This window comes from Aquarana catesbeiana, linkage group LG05 (genome assembly GCF_042186555.1).
Source record: "Aquarana catesbeiana isolate 2022-GZ linkage group LG05, ASM4218655v1, whole genome shotgun sequence".
In the NCBI taxonomy this organism is placed as follows: domain Eukaryota; kingdom Metazoa; phylum Chordata; class Amphibia; order Anura; family Ranidae; genus Aquarana; species Aquarana catesbeiana.
In genome coordinates this window covers 345,277,252-345,299,028 of record NC_133328.1, presented here as the reverse complement: position 1 = coordinate 345,299,028, position 21,777 = coordinate 345,277,252, and the positions used below count along the sequence as shown (strand labels likewise).

General features: G+C 42.8%; 1 protein-coding gene across 1 annotated transcript in view; it reads left to right on the top strand.

The window, feature by feature from the left end:
* LOC141144827 (cadherin-9-like) overlaps positions 1-21,777 on the top strand; it is a 695,333-nt gene that overhangs the window by 635,263 nt on the left and 38,293 nt on the right. The gene's annotated exons all lie outside the window — the stretch shown is intronic.

Below are 21,777 nucleotides of genomic sequence, written 5' to 3'. Positions count from 1 at the left end.
TTGTGAAAATTTCTGAACATGCTGACCCAGAGGGAAGGTTCCTCTTGGTAAAGGGCACGGTGGGAGACCATCTGTATTCATTGGTCTCCTATTATGCTCCGAATAGAGGACAAGCTAAATTTTTTGACTCACTCTTACACACACTAGCTCAGAAATTGGAGGGGACGATCATACTTGGCGGTGATTCGAACGCAGCGTTCGATCAGGGGTTGGATAAGTCTAAACCCCCGCGGTCTTAACTCACACATCCCACCAAAGAAAGTCTCAGAATCGCAAAGACGATACATGCACATGGCCTATCTGACACTTGGAGGGAACTTAATCCCAACAAGCGGGACTTCACTCATTATTCTTCCCCGCACAACACTTACGCACGGATCGACCACATCCTGACCCCATCCTCTCTACTCCCATCAATACACAAAGCCCAAATCAGAGAATCGGCCCTATCAGATCACTCCATTGTCACCATAACACTGAAAACAGTAGCCCCGGGTGGGTCTAGGGGACATTGGAGACTCAATGAGTCGCTACTATCTGACCCCATCAGAGTCGCGGAACTTGAAACAGCACTGCAGGAGTACTTTACACTCAATAAAACAGAGGACACGTCCCCGGAAATGCTCTGGGCAGCGCACAAGGCTTTCATAAGGGGTAAACTCATTCAGATCTCCACGCAGATTAAACGAGAACAAAGAGCTGACATACTTCGGTTAGACACAGAATACACAAAACTCAAGGCTTCACACAAAAAAGATCCATCCGAGACCCCCTCCTCGCTTATCAACAAAGCCAGATTAGATCTTAACCTAGCACTCACAGTCAAAGCTGAAAAGGCCATTCGCTGGAACAAACATAAATTCTACACACAGGCTGACAAAATAGGTCCCCTACTAGCAACAAAACTTTCTCCCCCCATCAAAAGTCATGCTCTACCTAAGATCAGGATAAATGGTCAACCCCCCACGACTAACCCGTCCAAGATACTAGAAGCTTTCCAAGAATTTTACTCTAACTTGTAAAGACGACCTACTACACCCACCGCTGACTTAATCCCTAGCTTCCTGTCCCCTCCCTAAAAAGCGCTCATAAACAAAGGATGGAATCACCCATAATGGAAGAGGAAGTATTGGGGGTCATCAAGGACCTCAGAAAGGGGTCCGCCCTGGGTCCTGATGGTCTCTCCATACCCTATTATAAATCCTTTGCGCATATTCTAACACCTCACCTGACCTCCTTCTTTAACTCCAAGGTTAAAGGACCAAGGGCCCAGATACGCCTACAGGGACACTATTCCAAACCTATAGAAATTATGAGAGGCACCGGGCAAGGGTGCCCGTTGTCTCCTCTCATATTCGCAATAGCTATAGAAACACTGGCGATCGCGGTGCGACTTAACACGGACATCAAAGGGGTGACCTGTGGGGACCAAACGCACAAATGCGGCCTTTTAGCCGACGACATCCTTCTCTTCCTGACCTCCCCTCTAACTACATTACCCAATCTATGCTTAATGTTAGAGAAATTTGCCAAAATCTCAGAACTTGAAGTTAACTTCTCTAAATCCCAAGCTCTCAACGTCTCTTTACCTCCTCAAACAGTCTCCTTTCTCAAACAATCCTTCAGATTCAAATGGAGCGATACATCCATTCGCTACCTAGGTATCACATTGACTGCCAAAACAGAAACTCTTTACACACACAATTACCCCTCTCTCTTTAAAAAACTGGAGGCAGACCTTGTTCAATGGTCGAAACATCAGTTATCATGGCTAGGCCGAATCAATTCTATTAAAATGACCCTCCTACCCAGACTTCTCTACTTTTTTTCGCTCCCTTCCTATACCAATCAGGAAAGTCCACTTACGATCTCTACAGAGTAACATAATTAAATATATCTGGGGTAAAAAAGGATATCGCATCCCCCAGAACACTTTATTCATCCACAGACGCAAAGGAGGGCTAGGTCTCCCAAACTTGCATAAATATTACTTAGCAGCCAGACTCGCACAATTGTCCATGATTTACTACAGATATGAAAAACCTGATTGGGTCAATATAGAAAGACAGGCCATCCCCAACCACACGCTAGATCACATACTTTGGTGCCCGACCAAATCCAGGCCACCCATCCTCTCACCGACTCTATCCCACTCCTGTGCCTTATGGGATTCCCTCCGACTGGTCCCGACTCTGGTCTCCAAGGGTCGCCCTCTAGCACATCTCTTTCACAACCCCGATTTCCCACCCGGACTAGACAACTCAGCTTTCAAATGGTGGCTTAACAAAGGGCTATACCGGATAGGACAATTTTTCACCCCCACTGGGCCAATCGATCTCAAATTTTGCATCAAACACCTGGAACTCCCGGAATCAGAACGCTTCCGTTTCTACCAAATCACCAATTTCCTACATACCATCTGGAAGGAAAAACCCCTTCCCCCCAAATTTACAGCATACGAGTTGTGGTGCGGACAAGCCATGGAGCAGAGCGGGGGGAATCTCAGTGATATATTCAGCCCTCACTTGTCCCATGGACAAAACCCCCTACATGAAGGCTTGGGAGACGGACTTCCAACACAGCAGGGATCTGGAGACTTGGCAAGCAGCACTATTCAGATCCTTCAAAGGGATCCAAAATATCTCCCTCATGGAGGGAAGCATCAAACTGCTAACCAGATGGTACCTAACCCCAACCAGGCTAGCAGTCATATACCCCTCAACAAGCCCTCTGTGCTTCAGAGGATGCCAACACCTAGGCACCATGGCCCACATTTGGTGGGAATGCCCCAAAATCCGCACTTTCTGGAGAAATTTTTTCTCCATGATCTTCAAGGTGACGGCTTGCCAGGTCCCCAGGACCCCAGAGGTAGCTCTTCTAAACACATGCATCCCAGGCATAACCAAGGCATCACAAACGCTGATTTACTTTATACTGCTGGGTACAAAAATCACAATTGCCAAAGCCTGGAAACAACCAAAACCTGTTTGTATTTGGGTCCTGATAATCGTCAGTGAGCCTCCCTACAAGTTTCCATGGCCGAGCAGACTATCGAAATATATTTCTGTTTGTAACTTTTAGGTGTCTTACCCTAGGAGGCATTCCCTCCTGAGCGTATACATATGTTATTGCATAATTTGTATGTGCCAATTAAAATAAAAACATATTGAAATTAAAGATATCTGTAAGGACATCTGTCAGCTGCACAGCACAATCTCTAAAGTACACATCCAGGTATGTCATCAGGGCCATCGATTGATCCCGAACAGGGTCTTCCTTACGTCGGCTGGAGAAAAGCAGAGCACCCAGGCATTTTGGGATATGGGTAGTTTTTGTGAAGGTGTTTGGTTCTGCATCTAAAACCGTGCATAAAAGTGGTTGATTGCATCCAGGAAGGAAGTATCATTGTCACTGACCTGTGGCTGAGGCTTGTAGTCAGTGATGATCTGGATGGCTTGCCATAGGGCCCATGTATCTTTGCTGTCGCTAAAGTGTTTATTGATTTTTGAGTATATTGTTGTTTTGCCTTCTTGATGCCATGAGACAGATTGGCTCTTGCTGTTTTGAGAGCTGCTTTATCTTCTGATCTGAATACCTCATGTCTGGTCTTTAGCAGCCCTTGAACCTCTTTTATCATCCATGGCTTCTGGTTGGCACGTGTGGTGAGAATCTTAATGACTGTCACATCATCTATGCACTTTTTGATGTAAGCAGTCACTGTTTCAGTGAACTCTTGTAAGACTGTATGATTGTTGTACGTGGCTGCCTTTTTAAACATGTTCCAGTCTGTGTGCTGAAAGCAGTCCTGCATTGTCTGGCCATCCTCTGATTTGTTTTTGAACCAATTTCACCGGTGTAAGCAACAGTTTGTATGCTGGAATTAGCATAACAGAGATGTGATCTGAATACCCAAGATGGGGGTGGGGTTCAGCCTTGTATGCATTTTTTCTCTGTTGTATAAACCAAGTCCAGTGTGTTGTTTCCCCTTGTTGAAAAATTTGCATGTTGGTAGAACTTCTGCAAAACTGTCTTTAAGTTTGTGTGGTTGAAGTCACCAGCAATAATGAAAAAGCTGTCAGGATTGTTTGTTTGCTGTTCGCTGATAGAGCTGTAAAGTTTGCAAAGTGCGTCCTTATTGTTTGCACGCCGGGAATGTAAACCATGACAAAAACATTGGCCACAAACTCCCTCGGCAGATAGAACGGTCCACACTTCACACACATAAACTCTACCAGCAATGAGCAGTGTTTTGTTACTACCACAGCATTATTACACCATTCTTTGTTGATCTACACACACAGACCACCTCCACGAGTCTTAGCAGGTTAGCCTGTGTAGCTGAATGGCGGAATCCGGGATGTTGTTATTTAGCCATGTTTCACTTAAGATAAACACACAGCAATCCCTTGTCTCATGCTGTGTAAACTGACTGAGTAGAATTAGGTCCAGTTTATTTTCCAGTGAGCGAACATTAGAAATCATAAGTGTTGGAAGAGCCGGCCTTGTGGGGTTAGCCCTTAGCCAAGTTCGTATAACTCCACACTTACTACGTTTCCATCTCATCTCACACAGCTTGCGTAGCCAACCTTGTGCAGGTCGTTTCAGTAGGCGAGACCGCGGTCTCTGGGTCAGATTTCAGCAAACAGGTAGCGTCTTGATAGCTGCTGGTGAAAGTTGATATTTGTGTATACTGCTGATATCCAAAAGACTTTGACAATTGTAGTTATGGTTTAAAGTAGTTTCCAGATGACTTTGTGGTAAAATAAGACTATTTGAAGACAAAGAGACAACATTACAGGATCTTAAAAGCTCTGCCTTTCGGAACCCGGAGTAGCCGCCGCGTCTAACTGCACTGCCATCTGTAGCTGGGGGTGATACACATACTGCAGAGACACAGACTGGATTGTGAGACCTGTAGCTGGAGGTGATGAACAAACTGCAGAGACACAAACTGGTTTGTGAGGCCTGTAGCTGAAGGTGATGAACACACTGCAGAGAAACAGACACTGAAGAGGTGGTGCTGGAAACAGTAGCCATAGGAGGAAGATTGCAAGCTGATCACTGTGTTCTGCTACACAACAAGGGGCTTTGAGTTCCTGCCTACAAAGGGCTATTGCTAAATCTGATTCAGTTGGGGTCTGCAAACAAGTAAAGTGTAGGAGGAGTGTCAAGGAGGCTGTATATAGACTTTGTATAGGAAGATGTCCCTGAAGATGTTGCCAAAGTTTTGTTGCTGAAGTCAAGTGGGCATCCCATAACTTCCCATCCCCATCCAAGTTATTAACCCTCAATAAACCACAAAAAACAAAGTCACAGACTGTTCTCAAACTCTGAAGTGCCTGTGAAAATTTGATGTGCCTGGCTGTGCAGGGTGGGCAGTCCCAGTTTATCTGCGGCTCCTTGGGGGGTGCGCTACATGTAAGGTTACCACCTGTCCGGTTTTGACCTGGACAGTCAGTGTTTTGACACATATGCCCAGGTTTAAACCCGCCAGAAACCCGGGCACATTCACGTTCAACTGTTCTGTGACCAGTGCCCCCGGCAGCAATATCTAGAGTGGCAATTCCTGTGCTCACAATCAATGTGTCTGAGCCTGTGCACTCCAGGCCCAGCTCAGCGATGGGCAGCGGGTGCCCTGTGATTGGCTGAATGGGTCACGTGCAGGCGGTGGAACGAGGGTCTGTGATTGGCCTGGTGGAGCTTGTCACATGTAGAGGTGGGGCTGGACTGTGGGTGCCCGGCATCCCACCTCCCTGCCTGGCGTGCACTGTGTGTCTCCTCACTGAGGTCTATTTCTCATCTGCCCTCTCACCCTCATGTTTCAGCCAACTCCTCTCTGTAAGCCAACCCCCCTCTGTCAGCTACCCCTCCCTTTGTCAGCTACTCCCCTCCTCGGTCAGCTACTCCCCTCTGTCAGCTACCCCCTCTGTCAGCTATGCCCCTCCTCTGTCAGCTACCCCCCTTGGTCAGCTACCCTCCCCCTCCTCTGTCAGGTACCCCCCTCTGTCAGCTACCCCCCTCCTCTGTCAGCTACCCTCCCCTCCTCATTTAGCTACCCCCCTCCTCTCTCAGCTACCCCCTCTGTCAGCTACATCCCTTCCTCTGTCAGCTACCCTCCCCGCTCTGTCAGCTACCCTCCCCCCCATCAGTTACCCTCTCCCTCCTCTGTCAGTGACCCTCCCCCTCCTCTGTCAGCTACCCCCCTCCTCTGTCAGCTACCCCCCTCTGTCAGCTACCCACCCTCTGTCAGCTACTGCCTCCTCAGTCAGCTCCCCCTCCTCTTTCAGCTATCCCCCTCCTCTGTCAGCTACCCCCCTCCTCTGACAGCTTCCCCCTCCTCTGATAGCTACCCCCTCCTCTGTCAGCTACCCTCCCCCTCCTCTGTCAGCTACCTCCCCCTCTGTCAGCTACCCCCCAACAGCACGCACCCCCCTTCTTCCCCGCTCCAGCGGGGCTAATGCCCTGCAGTCAGGTCACACTGCACAATCTGTCTGTGCGCTGTCTCTCCCACCCAGCCGCCGGCGCCGATTCCGCCAGAGACAGTGAATGGAGGGCCACTGGACTGGTGTCCCAGCAACCAGGAACACTTTTGCAGGAGAAAGCATGGTATTACAGACTCTGCCCCTAACAGGTTCACACACACATCTATGCAGCAGCTCCTGGAAGGTAAGGGTTTTTTGTTTCTCTGTAATGGAGGTCTCTATTGGGGGGGGCACAGGCACTGTCTGATATTTAATCTGTTATTTTCTTTTCTATTTGTGGAGTTCCTGTGGATTGCTTTGAGTTTTCTGGGCTTTTTTGTAATTAAAAGGTGCTTGAAAGGATTGTATAATGCACAGTGCCACTTTGTGAACAGTTTGTATGGGGTTGGGTTCAGTAGAGCTGATTCAGGTTTTTCGATGGAGTTACACTGCCCTACTGACGCCATCCACTGCCCTAATGACACTGTCCACTGCTCTACTGACACCATCCACTGCCCTACTGACACCATCCACTGCCCTACTGACACCATCCTCTGCTTACTAATGCTGTCCTCTGCTCTACTGACACCATCCTCTGCCCTACTGACACTGTCCATTGCTATACTGACACCATCCTCTGCCCTACTGATGCCATCCACTGCTCAATTGACACCATCCTCTGCTCTACTGACACCATCCACTGATCTTCTGACGCCATCCACTGCTCTACTGGCTGACAGTGTCCACTTTTAAGGTAGGCTAGTTTCATATTTTAGCTGACATTTCTTTTAATCAAATCATATTTTATGGGTACACAAATGCTTTTGTTTTATTTAACCATGCCCCTTTAAGTCCCCCCCCAACTGTTAATGCAATTTGGCCACAGCCACTGTTCACCGTAGCACACCTCATTACTACCCTCTTTGGGTAACCCAAAAGGTGTCCCAGGTATTTTACGATCCTATAGCTTGTACTACAAAAAAATTGACATGCTCCGTGAAAGTGTTCTGGTTTGGCTTGAAGAAAAGGTGGCAACCCTAGCTACATGTGCAATATGTGAAGTCCAAAATATCCAAAACTCTGTGTAATGGTGCACGCCAGGTGAATAGATGTCACCATATCCTTGAGGGTAAACACTCAACTTAAGATTTGACCCTCATTGCAAATGGCAAAACGCACATCTTTTTTATACCAGGGTCCAGCAAGGTACTTAGTAATCAACACATAAATGGCAACCCTCCAGTCTGCTATAGCCAACATGTATTACCAGCATAACTTCATTAGGCTCACAAGGAACAGCTTCAGTAATTATCCAGCTGGGTAAACCATCCAGGGAGAGTTTCCCAGTAATAAGATTAAAAGAAGCAGAAAAAAGACCACAGTGTTCATGGCTTAAAATAGTTTTATTAATAATTAATTGAAATGCACTTACATTTAAAGCAATGAGAAACCACTTTAATTAATTCCTGACATAAGGCAGAGGAACAGTGCTGTCCAGGAGAAGTACAAAGCCAAACCACCATGCAGTGCTACAGTCCTGCCAATATTGCCAATAATTATTGGAAATAGGAATTAGGATTACATTAGCCAAAAGCTATACTGTGTCACACATAATAATGCAAAGCAGCTTAAAATAACCAACAAGCAACTGTAAAGTCAATGCACTCACTTTGGAACTGCTGCTGCTTTAAAAGTGTGCTCTGGCATGCTCCTCACCCATGTCAGACTGGAACAGCCCAGTGGGAAAAGAGGGAGGGCGGGCAAACATAACTGAAACTGCATCTACATCTAAGCATTACCTAGCGGGTGGAGGTCACTATGCACCAAAAGGATACAGAGGACCTAGTCAACCTGAAGCAGGTTACTCTGACAAGGCAGCAGCCCCTGGGGGCCAAAGGCAACTAACACATCCGTGGGATAGGGAAACTTTGGTCATCCCAACACAAAACACATATCTGCATCACAGCCCACCAAATGGCACCAACCGAAAGGAAAACACTGCGAGGAATAATTAATGCAAGTGACAAAAGTCCCCCAATGAACTCTCACCAGTGCCCTGTGTATCTGTATGGGCCACTAACAGAACTACCCTATATGGATGGAGGAAGGCCACATATTTCCAATGGATCCAGGTGCCCCAAGTATTCACCATCCAGAACCAAAGACATTATTATAGAACTGGCACCTTAAAAGTCCCACAATTTAATATAAGCTCCTTCTATTGGCTGGTTAACAGGGATATGGTGCAGCTTCGATCACCCCTCAATCTACCTTTATTTAAATGCTAGTTTATATGATACTAAAATAATGTTCCTGATACAAAATAAGTTATTTGCAAACCATTTTATTTTATTTTGATTATTTATATATTTTTTATACATTTTGCACATTATCTTGTTATAACAAACAAAATAAAGAAAATCAAAAAATAAAAATTAAACACATAATAGAAATTGTAGAAAACTCAGTAGACAAAAAATAGCTGAGGGAAGGGAGGAAGGAGTTAATTATGACTGATTAAGGTTGGCTAGGTGTTAATAAGGGGTTAAATAGCAATACATTTTATTTAAAAAAATGTCATTATGACAGCTGGTAATTGCTAGTAATAGTAGCTAGGGCAGTGGTGGCAAGGGCAGAAGAGCCCAAGGTAAGTGATGCATCTTAAAAAAAAGTTTTGTTGCAGTATTTTTTAGGACATATATCTTGCATTCAGAATCTGTAAGTAGTTAAAATTAACACTGTTCATATGCATTTGGTTCATTTTGTTATAACTTTTGTCTATAGACTGCATTAAAAATAAAATATTTTTTTTCAAAACAATATTGCCAAGAGAAAGCCTTGTTTGTATTAAAAATGATATGTAATCATTTGTTTATTTAACCACTTCAATACAGGGAGCTTTCGCCCTCTTCCTGCCCACGAACATTTTCTTTTTTTTTTCCACAAAAGGTTTTAATTGAAAGAGAATAAAATTGCATGTACAAAACATTGAACAAATCCTTGAAAGGCTCATCCATGACATTGTTATACATTAGCAATACAGAGAATGTTGTTACAATCTGGGTCGTGGAAAACGGAGTTGCAGGGAATGATGAGCATAAGTAGAGTATAATCACTATACAAAGAAACAACATTTATGCATCCTGCGGTGAGACATCCTAATTGAGACGAGTATTGTTATAATTGATTGTCATCCATGTGGACCAATATCAACAGATCCAATCATGGTATAGAGAAGAGCATTGTACTTGTAGATAAGATAGGGTAAGGTTCATGTGTCTCTAGCGTGAGATTAGAGCATATTCTGCCGGTTATTTCGATAAAGTAGCATAGAGACAGTATGGGGGGTAGGGGTAGGTAGAAAAGGGGAGCTAGGTGATGGGGGGGGATTAGAGAGATAGAAGGGGGAGGGATTACATGTGAGGAAAAGCGTGGGTGGGGGAGAAAAAGAAAAAGAAAGGGACGGGAAGCAGAGGGCCGCTCCTCATCTCAGATCTCCTGGTTTCGGTCAAGGTGCGACCATATTGGTTCTAAGTCAGGGAAGGGAGTATCACATCGGGAAGTAGGACTGGTAACATTCTGTAGTCTTGAATTGTGTCCAGCATGCCCAGATAGTGGTGAATTTCTGTATGCGGTCTTGTGAGGTGTAAATCAACTCTTCCATCTCCTCTATCTTTGCAATCCTAGTCGACCATTCCTTGATAGTTGGGAAGTTGGTTGATCGCCAGTGTACAGGAATGCATAATCTGGCTGCATTAACCATATGCATGGCCAGTGATTTATGATAGGATTGTTTAGGCAGGGTTGTATGATGGAGGAGGAACTGAGCTGGATTATAATCCAGGGTGTAGGTAGTGACTCGTGTTATTATGGAGTGTACCCCTTTCCAGAATGGTTGAAGCACTAAGCACTCCCACTATATGTGGATCATGGATCCTTCATCCCTATTGCACCTCCAGCAGATGTTTGGAATTGAGGGTGAGAATTTGTGTAGGCGGGTCGGTGTTCTGTACCATTTTGTGACTATTTTGTAGCCATTCTCTTGTATTGCTATGTTCAATGATCCCTTGTGGGCATGTGTGTAAATGGTTTCCCATTCATCATCAGTAAAAGTTATTTGTAGGTCTTTGCCCCAGGATAGTTGTGCAGTCTCTGTCTGTGAGTGATGGGGGTTGTCTTGGAGGAGAGAGTAAATAAGAGATATTAGGTGTCTTTGTGGTGTTGTATGGGAGAAAAGAATTTCAAATGGTGTAAGTTGTCTTGACCATATGTCAGTTGAATCTTTGGAGGTAAAAAAGTGTCTCAGCTGTCTGTAAGACCAAAAGGTGAATCCCTTTGTGCGGGATATGGACATCAAGTTTTCATATGAGCATAACCAACCTTTGTGAAAGAAATTGCATGTTTGGATGTCATCATGTGGCCATTCTTGTATTAAGAATGTATTTGGCTCTCCTGGGGGAAAGTCTGGGTTTCCCTTTTAGAGAGGTCAATGGCCCTGGTTGTGAGGATATGTGGTAAGAATTTACAGCTGTAGTAAAAGCTAGCAATGAGGAATAGATAAATGGATGTGTCTTAATGGATTGGGGCCAATATTTTGGTGAAAGCCAAGGAAGAATGTGTAATGGTTTATGCATGAAGGAGCTTTCCAGCGTGACCCAAGTCTTCCCCAGTTTATGGGTTTTCCAGTCTACTACTCTAGTAAATGGCATGCCAGATAGTATTTATGGAGGTCTGGTAAGGCGATCCCACCCTTAGTCTTGGTGCATGTCAAGCAAGTATATTTAATGAGCGGGGAGTTGTTTTTCCAAATAAAGGTTGTTCAATCTCTTTTATACGACAAGAAAAAGGAGGGGGTAAATTGATTGGGATTGTCTGCATTAGATAGAAAAGGCGGGGAAGGATTATCATGTTTATAAGGGCCAAGCACCCAAACCATGAAACATTGAGAGTGGCCAGATTTTTAGATCTGTGTGAATTTTGGACAGGGTACGTAGGAAGTTATGGGCATAAAGGTCTGCTATTCGTCTGGTGATTCAAATGCCAAGATAAGTAATGGCTTCTCCTTTCCATTGAAAAGGGAATTAATCTTGGCAGTGGATTACGTCTTGCGGGGAAAGGGAAATGTTCAAGGCATGGGATTTGGGATAGTTGAATTTGAGGTTAGATAACACACTGAAGTGTTTGATATCATTCAGGAGGTTGGGTAGAGACGTACGAGGTGATTGCAGTTATAATAAGATATCATCTGTGAACGCAGCTACCTTACATTCCCTGTGATTGATAGAAATTCCTTGAATGTCTGTATTGGCATGTAGTCTATTTAAAAGGGGTTCTAAAGTCAGGATAAAGATTAGGGGGACAGTGGGCATCCTTGGCGAGTTCCAGTGCTTATTGGCAAAGCGTTCGACAGGAGGCCATTTACTTTATCCCTTGATGAGGGGTTAGTGTATAGAGCATTGATGTGTGCAAACATGCGGGGTAACAGGCCAATGCCCTTTAAAACTTCCCGTATGTAATCCCAGGCCAGCCTGTTGAATGTCTTTTCAGCGTCAAGTGATAAAAGGAATCTCTTAGTGTCCGACGAGGTGAGCCAGTGGTGGATGTTCAGGGTGTGAATGGTATTGTCCCTGGCCTCTCTACCCAAGATAAAGCCTACTTGGTCCGATGAAATAAGGTCAGGGATGAGGGGTAATAGTCTGTTTGCTATCATCTTTGCATACATTTAATATCCACATTGAGCAGTGAAATGGGTCTATAATTAGATGCTTGTGAAGGGTCCTTGTCTGCTTTCGGTATGACTGCTACATGGGCTTCTTGCATGTTGCCTAAAGGGGTGAGTGGGTTCAATAGGGAGTTAAATGCTGTCAGCATTTTGGGTGAAAGTGTCTCTGAGAAGGTTTTGTAGTAAAATAGTGGAAGTCCGTCTGGGCCTGGACTTTTACCCACTTTCACTTGCTTTATAGCAAGGTTCAGCTCCTCAGTGGTCAGTGGGTGTTCTAAGGCTTCAGCTTGTTGTGAAGTGATCGGTTTGGGGCAGTATTGGGCTAGGAAATCACGTATTCGGGATGGCTTGTCCGGTGCATCAGGTAGCCCTGTGGTGTTTCGTGGCAGATTATAAAGTTTAGAGTAGACGTTTTCGAAGTGTGTGGCTATGTCTTCAATTTTGGAGAGAAGTGTACCTTGATCATTGCGGAGATGGTGAATTATTGATGAGGTTTTAGCTGCCTGTATCGTGCGGGCTAGCAATCTCCCACTTTTGTTATCGTGTACGTAGAACACTTTCTGTCTGAGAATGTATCTCCGCCGTGTGCGTTTCCCTAGTTCGTCCAACAAGGAGGATCGTGCATGTGAGAGGTTTTGTAATGTAGGAACATTTTCAGCTTACAGCACTGAATGGTCATGCACATTGTACCCATATGAATTTTTTTTTCACACAAATAGAGCTTTCTTTTGGTGGTATTTAAGTTTCACTGTTTTATTTATTTAATAAATAACTGAAAAAAGACCAGAAAAAACACACATTTTTCTTTGTTTCTGTTATAAAAATTTGCAAATAAATAATTGTTCTTCATAAATATAGGCCAAAATGTATATTGCTACATTTCTTTGGTGAAAATAACCCAAATCAGTGTTTATTATTCAGTCTGTAAGACAGTTGTAGAGTCCACAAACTTTGGTATATACTGTATATCTGAAAATCAATCAGTCCTGATGAACTGATGGCCTATCTCATTTCTTGAGGCCCAAAAATGCCAGGACAGTACAAATGACCCCCAAGTGACCCCTTTTTGTAAAGTATACAGTCCAAGGTATTTAGTAAGAGGCATGGCAAGTTTTTTAAAGCCAACCTTTTGGTGATGATGGTGGTAATGACCCTTTTTTTTTTTTTTTTTACTTTCTTCTACTCACACTTAATTTGATTGAGAAGCCTTATAATAGGTAAATTACACTGGTGACACGCAACTCACATACAAATTAGCGCAGCATATTCTATCATATATTAATTGGCAAAGTACTTTAAAAGAGAAGTATGTTTTTTTTAACCCATCATACTTACCTAGATGGATGCAGCATCGAACCGATGCTGCGTCTGTCCCCTGGCATCTTTGCACTGAGAACCAAGCCATCGAACACCATCAATGGCTTGATTCTCTCAGCTCCCTGAGTGGAGAGCTGCTGCTTGTCAGTCAGCAGCTATCCTCTCTGCTCCTCCACGCTCATTGGAGCGCTAAGCTTTGGAGGGGCAGGGAGCGGCCGTCTCAGTCTCTCAGTGGCTCACTGAGAGGCAGAGACAGGTATCAGTCCAGGCACCTGGCAGATCCAGACTTTATTGTTGTGATGACGTGGTGCCTGGACGATTCCAGTAAAGTCAAACGAAAATGGGTGACAGGAGTGCAAAACGAATTGCACTCCTGTGACCCATAGGAGAAGCCCAGCCAAACAAGCTCAGGCTGGACTTCTCCTTTAAGTATTCTGTTTATTATCATTTTCTGTTTTTTTTTCTAAATATGCTATTTTATACTTGATACAAAGTGTTTTTTTCTGTTTCTTACAAAATTCCCTAATAAACATTTATTGTTAAAAAAAAAAAAAAGTTTTTTAAAGTTGTCATTTTTTTGTCACAACTTTTTTTGTAAATGAAGAAATTAAAAAGAAAATATTTTTTTCTCACAATTTTTTTCTATTTATCATTTTTTTTATAGATTTTTTTCAAGAAAACATAGTCGTTCACATTTCATGGACACATCCACTTAATAAGACTTGAAACAATAGACAACGTTTAGCTCAACCAACATGGCAGTTTAGAGGTGAAACATATTGAAATAGAATAATTTAAGCAAGTACAAGTACAAGGTACTTATTTAAGTAAACAACATCAGTAGTATTATGATTGCATAACAAAGAGGTAAGGAAAGGCATAGAATGGATATTTGGGCATCCTGGAACCTAAAGGTGGATACCAGGAGGCCCATGGTCCCCAGATGAGTTCAAATGCACGGAAGGATCTTGAATATGGAGTCATGGATTTTTCATACAAATAGTGTTTTTGGGTATGGCTAACATTCACAAACTCTGATGGATTAGGAGCTAGGACTTGTTTCCAATAGCTGGGGAGAATTAATTTGACTGATAGTAGTATATTGGCAACTATTCCTCGGAATTGGTTGGGGAATTGCTCAATGCCTAGATTGAGTAGGGCTAATGCCGAGTTCATAGAGGTGATAATACCTGTCACCTCTGAAATCATTTGGAAGGTTTTCTGCCAGAAACTGCAAATGTTATTACATGACCAGAAAATATGCATAAGGGTTCCTTGCCAGCATACTGCAGAGCTTGTTTCATACATTTTTGCCGGTCTACAGTATAAGGGGTGAGGTACCAGTGATGTAATAGTTTCATTGCCAGTTCCCAGTGGTTTACACAGTGTGAAATAATGTGTCTTTTTTTTTTTTTTTGAGGGGGTTAGTGTAGTATTACCAGACATTATATTGAACCCTAAACGATGGGGGAGGCCACATGAATATAAAGTTATATATGGCTTAGAGTGAAATGTGAGGAGTAAGGGAGTTTGAACTTATTAATAATACTCTCTGGTGTGATGAGAGCCCCATTTTGCATAAGGTAATTTAACCAACACAGCCCCTTTTTGCCCAAATCCTTAATTTTCAGGTCAAGGATGAGGTGTGTTAGAGTAGTGATCAGTATGTCTACTCTGCAGTGTCGGGAGGAGCTTGGTGTGAGCTGTGTAACTGCTCATCATGCTAGCAAGAATGCAGTTGTTGAAGGTGGTAGAGGGTTCAGTTTCAGTGGTTTCCACATATCAGTGTATAGTATGGAGCATAGCCTGGGAGTTATATTCAGAGCCCTTTCAATGACTATCTATAGTGGTTCAGCAGAATGAGTGAACCATTGTTTTAAGTGGTCTGCGTGTACAGCTGTGCGATAGTCGTGTAGGTCTATCATACCCATACCCCCTACTGATCTATGCTTCGTTAGAGGTGTATGGGAGCATCTAGTGCTTTTTCCATGCCATATAAAGTTTCTCATTTGAGAAGTCAAAGCTTTTAAAAAGATCTGTTTTAGGGGGATGTGCAGTGTCCTAAATAGGTAGAGGATTTGAGGAAGTACCATCATTTTGTAAGCCGCTAGTCTTCCCACCCAAGACAGTGCAACTTGTGCTTGTCACGAAAGCGGAATCCTGTGATCTGTAGATCCGAGTGGATTTTTCTGCCAGTCATTCAATCAGCAGAATTAAGATTGTTGGTGAAAGTGGACATCCTTGTTTTGTTCCATTTGAAATTGAAAATGATTTAGACAGCATGCCCTCCGTATATACCTGGGACAAAGGAGAAGCGTACAGTGCTAGGGTTGCAGATAAAATTGTCCTCTGAAAACCAAACCTGTGTAGGACAAGCGACATATAGGTCCAATGCACTCGGCCAAACACCTTCTCCTCATCAATTGAGAGCAGCAGAGAAGGCCTTTGCCTGCGCCCAGCAGCATGAACAATGTTAATAACCCGTCTGGTGGCATCAGATGTCAGGTACATACCCGGTTTGGTCTGATTGTATCAGTTTGGGTAGTATCCCTTTCAGTCTTTGTGCTAGGTGCTTGGCATATAGTTTGACATCTACATTGGCAGTGATATAGGTCTGAAATTGGCAGGACCGTCAAGATCTAGTCCTGGTTTAGGGAGTGTAATGATATGCACTTTTAACATCTCGGGGGGGGGGGGGGGGCTGCTTTGTTAATGTCTTTGTTCACTAAAGCAGCTAAGTATGGGGCCAACTTGGAGCCAAAGGTCTGGTAATATTCACAGGAGAGACCGCCTGGACCAGGTGATTTTCTGTTTGGTAAGGAGCGAATTACTTTAAGTATTTCAGAATTGGAGAAGGGTCAGTTTAAGTCCTTTGAGTCTGAAGAGAACACCGAGGGTAAATTTAGGGTCTCCAGGAAGGAGGAGATTGTGTCTGTTGTGGGATGTGGAGTGGCGGTGTCATCCTTTAAGTTGTATAATGACCCATAACAGTCTGCAAACGTGCCCGCTATTTGTTTGGTGTTAGACAGTTTCTGTATTGTGGAAGGATGGTATAGAAATGGAATTCTATCTTTGTCCCTCTGGGTTTTGAGTCTAGTTGCATGAAATTTTGCAGCCCTGTTGTGGGAGGAAAAGTATTTCAATCTAAGCTTAAAATTATGGTGGTCTTGAAGTATAGAGTGAAGCTCCATGTGTAGCTTGAGAGCATTTGAAGGGTCTGGGTTGGCTTAATTTAGTTGTTCTAGGTCTCTTAGTTCTGATGTTACGTGTTGAAGGTTAGTTTTTTGCCCTAGTTTCTAGATGTTGATTGATTATATCCTTGGAGGTGGGGTCATTGATCAGTTTAGTGTTGCAGCGCCATATCATATTTGGGTGACAGGGGACCCGCTCCGAGACCATGATTGAAACAGCCGTATAGTCAGACCAAGTAATATCCGCTATGTCAGAGCAGGAGACATGTTGCAGTAACCATTTGTCCAAAGAGAATAAATGAATTCTAGAGTATTATTTGAATCTGAGTGAGTAATACGTGTAATCTATATCCGATATGTGTAAGCATCTCCACACATCGTAAACATCCTCCCTAAGCATGAAGTTGGCCAGGGAGAATGGTCTGGCCCCCTGCTAGAAGTGGCATTCAATTTAGGGTCTACTACTAGGTTCATATACCCACATACAATGAGATTACCTTGTTTGTTTTTGGCAATACACTTAAATAGAGTATGATAAAAGGAGCCATGTCTCAAATTTGGAGCACAGACCCCCACAATTGTATATAACCCTTCATTAATAAAACATACCAGTAAAACATACTGACATTCAGTGTTGATTATGGAGGATTGTAGTTCTAATGAGACAGAGTTCTTAATAGCGATTAGAACCCCTATTTTTTTAGAGGAATATTCCTCTGAAAAGATATAGGGGGAAGTCTTTATTCTGGCATTTCGGAGCAGCTGAAGCTTTTAGATGAGTCTCTTGTACAATCACCACATCAGCTTTTGACTTGCTGGCTTCTTTCCATAGGGAAAATCTTTTAGCCAGATGGTTCAGACCTCGGGCATTTATGGATAAGAGTTTAAATAACATGTCAATGGTAGTGAAGCATGATGTTGTTGATTTCCTTCCATGGTTGAAGTGAATTGAAACAAGAAATAACTAGGCTGGTAATAGATGGAAACACATGTGTCATTCTTAGAACTTGCTTGTGAGGTGTTTGCAAGCTGTAAGATGCTGCCTGCGTAATTCGGTGAATGCGGTGCCATGCATAATGAGAAAAATGTGAGCATTTATGTAGTAAAAGTCATTGGGATGTAGCCAATATAGACTTTCTGATCCATGTATGGGTAAAAAAAGGGTTCATCAAAGAACTTGGTGCAGCTATGCTGCGTATCAAATGGAGGGAAGAAAGAATTTAGCTTCTTAAAGCAAAGCAAAAGAGGAGTGTCTGCTACTCATGGTTTACAGCAGTGGAGTAGTCTATCAAGTATGATTGCCCATCTTGGATTTTTTCTTTTGTCATTGCACTTGTATGATGTCTTGCTCCAGTCCCAGGATGGCCTGGTTGGTGGATTTGATTGTGCAGAATCAGGCAGATTTTCTGGTACTATTTTCCATTCCTTGAGAAGTCGCAGCCCTTCTTGGATAGTGGTGATGAGGGCAGTGGAGCCATCATGGGAAATCTTTAAAGTGGCAGGGTATTTTCAATGATAACCTACATCATGACTGTGTAAGGCCTTGGTTAAAGAAATCAGATTTTTACGCCTTTGCAGGGTATGTGCAGCAAGGTCCGGAAGAACCAGTATAGAAGTGGCACAATCTGGGAGTTGCATTTTTTTAAAGAGTGCCAGGAGAACTGTTTCTTTCACTTGAAAGTAGTGCATTTTGAGGAGGACGTCTTGTGAAACCTTTTCTGGGAGGAATGATGGGTTAGAGATCCTGTGGATCCTGTTATTCATGAGGTCGGCTGCATGGACTCAGGAACACCTCCGATCTTTAGGTTGTTGTGCCTTGAGCAATCTTTCAGGTCCGCAACTTTAGACTTCAGCCATGCGATTTCCTATGTGTGGGCAGAGTGGACCTCAACCATATCATTATAAGAGTTTGCGCATGTACCCATGGCCTCCTCTAAGTGATTCACCCCATCTTCCAGATCTTGAACATCCTCTGCGTATTTCTTAAAGCAAGCGAACATATCAGCTTTCAGTGAGGAAAGGAGGGATAGGAGCATGTCTTTCATAACTATGTCTGACATACATTGGTTGCGCCACTATGGAATAGAAGACAATAGGGTCAGGGGTCACAGTGCCTGGTGATATGGAGGGGTCACATACCTTCATGCAGGGGCTCTCCATCACATCTGTGTCAGATTCTCAACTTGAGTGAGACTTAGCAGGGCTGCGGGTGTCAGGGGATGTAGAAAACACTGGTTCTGCAAGCCTTGTCTCTGCATCAGCCTGAGGAAATATGAAGGAAGCCGCTGTTAGAGGTCCGCCCTGTGGTTGGCCCTGTCCGTACCATGTGATCACTGTGAGTAATCCCAGAGATCAACACAATAGTACACAATGAATGGCATGAATGGAAGCAATCTATTGTGTACAATTGTCATGTGATCTGCTGTGATTGGTCACAGCGATCACATGTTACCAGCAGCAAGCCAGTACACAGATCTGTCATCCTCTGTGTCTGGTGGACACAGCAGATGGCAGATTGCACTGTAGTGTGGCCCGAGAGGTGTGTGCGAGGTGAATTGCAGGGAGAAGGCCATATGACGTCCACTTGAACTAGAGCGGTCCCACCCGACCTATACAAAAACTGGTTAAATAGTGATACAAATATCCCTGAATCAATAGGCTATTAGCCAAAATGTAAAAATTGGTCTGGTCCATAAGGGGTATACAGATGCATGAGCTGAACTGCTTAATTATGAATTTAAATTATGAGTTAGACTCCTTAACTGACCCTTGATTAATAACAGACCCTAGAACTAATAACTCATGCTATTCTGTGCCTATGACAATGATAATGTTTCTAAATACAGTATAAAGCCCTGAGAAGTAGTAAGAATTAGTGCCAGCTTGGAGTGGACACTGCAAGTCTGAAAATACACCAAAAGCATAATAAACAAGAGCAGCCATTATATACAATGTGACTGTAATGTACCATGATTTATCATAGCTCTAATCAACACAGATGATAATTTTTTAACATGAAAACATTCAGAAAATTATGAATAATGCAATATGTTGTACAAATGTTGTACCCAATGAATACACCCTTCCAAATTAGCTGTGAAAAATGACAAATTGCACTTTTGATTCTGCTGTGGCCTTTGAGCCTCATTTTGGTTTTAAAACACAAAAGAAGCAACCAAACAGAATAACGTTTTGTAATATTGCATGGACTGATTTTGTATGTAAAGGCTAAGCTCACCTTTAGTAACATGTTACATGTTACACACATTTTCAGGGTATAACATGTAACATACTACTAAAGAACCTGACTGCAGGTGGAGCTTCTGTTCATGTGCTGCTTTAAGACAATTTATTGTAAAATTGTACTATTACTGTACAATTATTGTGTATCATTCAAAATTGGAGTGGGTGAGTGAAAAGATATGTATCACAGATAACATATATTACACATGCTTCTGTTGTTTTATATTTGTACTACACATTTATACACTACTATTATACACTGCTACTACTATTATACCTATTTGTTTTGATCTACATGTAACTTGTAACCAAATATAATGTAAAGTTTATGTCCAGGCAAAAGTCTGAATACTTGCTGGGTTTTTTTTTGCTAACGCGGGCTTTATTAGGGACAGTTCCATCTTTTTGTTTCACTAAGAGGTAGTATGAGGAGCTCACCAACAGCAACACTGACAAAAATAATGTTTTTTAGTAAGGTTGGCGAAGGCTAAACCCCCCTCCCAGATCTTTTTCTCTGCCCTTGTCTCTGCTGCTGATTTTCCTTCACCTCCTGTCAGGTGTAACCATTGTCACTGACACAGAAAGCAATTCAATTCTCTCTATCCAAAACTGAAACAAAAAGCTTTTGGCTTGAAATACACTTTAAAGTGTTCTTTCCCTGAAAAATACCAGTGCAATATATCAGGTACACGGTCTAGACACTTAAAGAATGTTCTTATCAAAATGGACACAAAACATTAAAGTGTTTCTAAAGTTACATTTTTTTTTTTTACAAAAATAAAAAACATGTCATACTTAATGGTATTGCACAAAGCAGCCCCGATCCTACTCTTCTGGGTTCCTGCCAGGGCTCCTGGCTCCTGCTCTTCATCCAGTGCTCCCATAGGAAGAGACTTCTCTTTTTAGTATTTTTTGCTTGAAAATTACTTAGTATGATTTTTGGGTCTTGCGTGCCCACCTATGAAGTGATTTTTCTCAGAGTTATATTTCTTAACATGCACACAACAGTTTCTTACATGTCTGTCTGTATGAAAATGTTGTTTAAAATAAAATAAAATAAAGAATTGTAAAAAAAAAAAGAAAATTACTTAGGACCCCAAACATTATATATTTTAAGTCACACTGTATTTGCGCAGCTGTCTTTCAAATGCCATTTTTTTGGAAAAAATGCACATTAATGAATTGAAAAAACAAAACAAAAGTTAGCCCAATTTTTTTGTATAATGTGAAAGATGATGTTACCCTGATTAAATAGATACCTAACATGTCATGCTTTAAAATTGCGCACACTTGTGAAATGGTAATATATCATTAGGAAACTGAGCATTTGCTAATTGTTTATGTTATGGGATATGTTTAGGCTTAGGTACCTCTGTTGTTATAATGTTATGATGTACTCAGTGATGTGATGGCTGTTAGGAGTTAATTCCTCACCCGCATGCATTGAGGATTGGGTTAAATTCCCGTCCCGTATGAGTATATATTGGATGAGCTGTGCTGTGTTGCCATGTCCTCTGATGAAGGAATAATGAAACATACGTCAGGGCGTGACTACACAGCTATCCAGTCAGTCTATCAATGGTCAAGATCAACCCGGGTACACCGCCGCGAGAGTGATCTATCAGGTGGTGAGAGCAAAAAAAACAAATGTGACAGGACTGCTTATATTGTAACTCTTGTTTGAAATACTTTTCTTGTGAGTGCAACTTGTAAGGGGGGAAATTGATTGACTAAATTTTGGGTTTTATGGAATTTACGCTATGTATATGTGTTTCCTTGTCACGAGTGACACATAGATGGAAGGACCTGTTTTTGCTGCTCCATGAATGGATCATCATACAGG